The sequence below is a fragment of the Grammomys surdaster genome, unplaced genomic scaffold (genome assembly GCF_004785775.1).
Source record: "Grammomys surdaster isolate TR1022 unplaced genomic scaffold, NIH_TR_1.0 117930, whole genome shotgun sequence".
NCBI classification, from domain to species: domain Eukaryota; kingdom Metazoa; phylum Chordata; class Mammalia; order Rodentia; family Muridae; genus Grammomys; species Grammomys surdaster.
Window position 1 is genome coordinate 1 of NW_021614521.1, and position 3,515 is coordinate 3,515.

Sequence of the window (3,515 nt, forward strand, 5' to 3'; positions counted from 1 at the left end):
GGGGGGTCTTAGACAAGTTCACAACCCCAAAACACTGATGTGAGACGAGTCACATCGATGGTCGAAGGCTTTAGGCTGTCGACGATGGGCAACGTCAAGGGACTCTGATGTGGGTGAAAGGAGGGTGAGAGCCCTGTCTTAGGCCATGTAGGCTGCACCCACTCCCAGCACCACGCACTCCTTTTCGGCTGCATTGGGTGGGCCCCTGGGAAGTGGACCTACAATAATCCCGTCATTGGACTAACTCACAGCCATCCTAGTCTCTTGTAAATGTTCAAGTTACCAACCATTTGTCAGTTTGGGGTGTAATATTGTCATAAAGGAAGGCTCCCCAATGTTAGCGGCCATATCAAGGGTGGCCTTGGTTTAGGAAAAAGCCAATTTTTGTTGTGGTGATCAAGAGGCCAAGCTCTCTAGCGAGAGAAATGAGGGCAAAGCCAGGCATACCAGGAACCCTTCTGGAGGGCGTGGAAGTCTAGGGGTCGACCGTAGGGGGAGGCAGGGGAGCTGACAGTTGAGTCAGTCTCCTGCGGAGTCACTTCTGGATCCTCTGCAATTTTCAGCTGATGGTAATGAACTTCAACTGCCTTCTTGATGGCAGCATCAACCTGGTTCCGTGGACGACAGGTCGCGGGCGATGATCTCTGTCTTGCTCAATCTTGATGTCGTGCGCACATCCTCTCAATGAGGGTCTGTCCGGATGGGTCCGTGCCTCGAGCCCCACGTCTGGGTGCCACTTGGCCCGACCGGCGGGTCCTGGTTATTCGTGGGGGCGAGGAGGACTGCAACCTGCTATTCTTCAGAAGATATGGTACACTGCTTGAGTTATGGTCTCCCTGCTATTCTTCAGATGATATGGTACACTGCTTTGAGTCTATCTGCAGTTGCCAAGCAGGATCTTGCAGTTGCCCAGCTTCAGGGGACCTTGTGCAGGTGGGAAAAGGTAGGGGGTGAGGGTAAGGGCGAGGCTCCTGGCTTCTGGTCCATCTGGGTTAGAACTTCTAATAGCAGGCATCACGGGTGATTCAATTTTACCTGGAAAGAAAAAAGAAGGGGATTCTCAGGGAGATTTCTCTTCCCTGGATGTAAATTGTTAATCATCGTATTTATGATTGGGCCTGGCTTTGTGAGGGTATCTATTTTTTCCATTAATATTTGTGGTAGCCGGTTAGCTGTGCCTTCTGTGGTATTGGGCAGGCATATCAGTCCTCGGCTCCATAAGGGAACTGGGACTGGGGCATTCCCTTTATGGGTATGAGGGTCCTTCCCCATATCTGTGGCAAAGTTTTGTTGGTCTTGGTGGTGCCCGAGGTCACCAACATGGTCAGCAAGAGATTTGCCATGAGCTTTCAGCTTTAGAGAGAGAAAAGTGAACAAGGCATGATGGAGAGTATTTCAGGGGGACTCCTTCTGAGGGGGTACCGTTCCCCCTCTTTTGTTTTTAAAGCCAATTTTTCAGAGTTCTTGTAAAATCAGGGCAGAAGCGCCAACAGTTGCTCCTTCCACACTCAGAGAGTCATGAAGGCCTTATTTAAGGATATATAAATCTATATTAATAATCTTTTGTCAAAGGACTTTTACAGCTCCACTGACAATTAATCAGACTATATGATATATCGATTAGAAATAGCTTTTTCTACTTTTTGTGAGATTACCTCTCTTTTGTCAATTAACTGTTGAGGAAGTTAGGGTTTACCTCTCTCTTGAGAATATTGAACAGAGATTTAAATTCTTTTGTGGAGAGCTTAAAATAGTATCTTAGCCAATTTGCATCTCCTAGAAACTTTTGAAATTAATTTAAAATAAATAGACTCCCTTTTTTTTAAATCCTTTATCTGTGTGGGGTTTTTATTGGGTATTATACGTATTTACCTTTCAATGTTGTCTCCTTTCTCATTCTCCCCCCAAATCCCTTATCCCCTACCCCTTCCTCCTAATTTTTGTGATGGTGTGCTCCAAACATCCTCCCAGTCCCATCTCCCTGCTCTCGAATTCCAACACAGTAGGGGATCCAAACTTTTGGGGACCTTGGCCCTCCACTTTCACTGGAGTCTAACAAGGTCACCCTCAATTCCCTATACAGGTGCTTGAGTCCCTCCCTTTGTGCTCTCTGGTTGGTGGTTTAGACTTTGGGAGTTCTGGTTGAAACTTTTGATGCTCCTTCTAAAAAGGACCAACGCATTCATACTTTGGTCTTCCTTCTTCTATGTGAGTTTTATGTGGTCTATATGAAGATTCTTAGAAATTGTGAGCTTTTGGGCTAATATCCACTTATCAGTGAGTGCATACCATGTATGTTCCTTTGAGATTGGGTCATCTCACTCAAGATGATATTTTCCAGCTCCATCCATTTGCCTAGGAATTTTGTGAACTGATTGTTTTTAATAGCTGAGTAGTACTCCATTGTATAAATGTACCACATTTTCTGCATCCATTCTTCTGTTGAAGGGCATCTGGGTTCTTTCCAACTTCTGGCTATTATAAATAAGGCTGCTATGAACATGGTGGAGCATGTGTCCCTGTTGTATGTTGAAACTTCTTTTGGGTATATGCCCAGGAGTGGTATAGCTGGGTCCCTAGGTAACGCTATGTTCAATTTTCTGAGATACCGCCAGACTGCCTTCCATAGTGGTTGTACCAGTTTACAATCCCACCAACAGTGGAGGAGTGTTCCTCTTTCTCCACATCCTCGCCAACATGTACTGTCACCTGTGTTTTTGATCTTAGCCATTCTGACTGGTGTGAGGTGGAATCTCAGTGTTGTTTTCATTTGCATTTCCCTGATGACTAGGGATGCTGAACACTTCTTTAGGTGCTTCTCAACCATTCGAGCTTCCTCAGTTGAGAATTCTTTGTTCAGGTCTGTGCTCCATTTTTTAATAGGGTTCTTTGATTGTCTAGAGTCTAATTTCTTCAGTTCTTTGTATACCTTGGATATTAGCCCTTTATCAGATGTAGGGTTGGTGAATATCTTTTCCCAATCTGTTGGTTGCCGCTCTGTCCTATTGACTGTGTCCCTTGCTTTACAGAAGCTTTGCAGCTTTATGAGGTCCCATTTGTCAATTTTTGGTCTTAGAGCACAGGCCATTGGCGTTCTGTTCAGGAACTTTTTCCCTGTGCCTATGTATTCCAGGCTTTTTCCCAGTTTCTCTTCTATTAGTTTCAGTGTGGCTGGTTTTAGGTGGAGGTCCTTAATCCACTTGGAATTGAGCTTTGTACAAGGAGATAAGTATGGATCAATTTTCATTTTTCTACATGCTGACCACCAGTTGGACCAGCACCATTTGTTGAAAATGCTATCTTTTTTCCATTCGATGGTTTTAGCCCCTTTGTCAAAGATTAAGTTACCATAGGTATGGGGGTTCATTTCTGGGTCTTCTATTCTATTCCACTGATCCTCCTGCCTGTCTCTGTTCCAATACCATGCAGTTTTTATCACTATTGCTTTGTAGTACAGCTTGAAGTCGGGGATGGTGATTCCTCCAGAAGTTCTTTTATTGCTGAGAGTAGTTTTC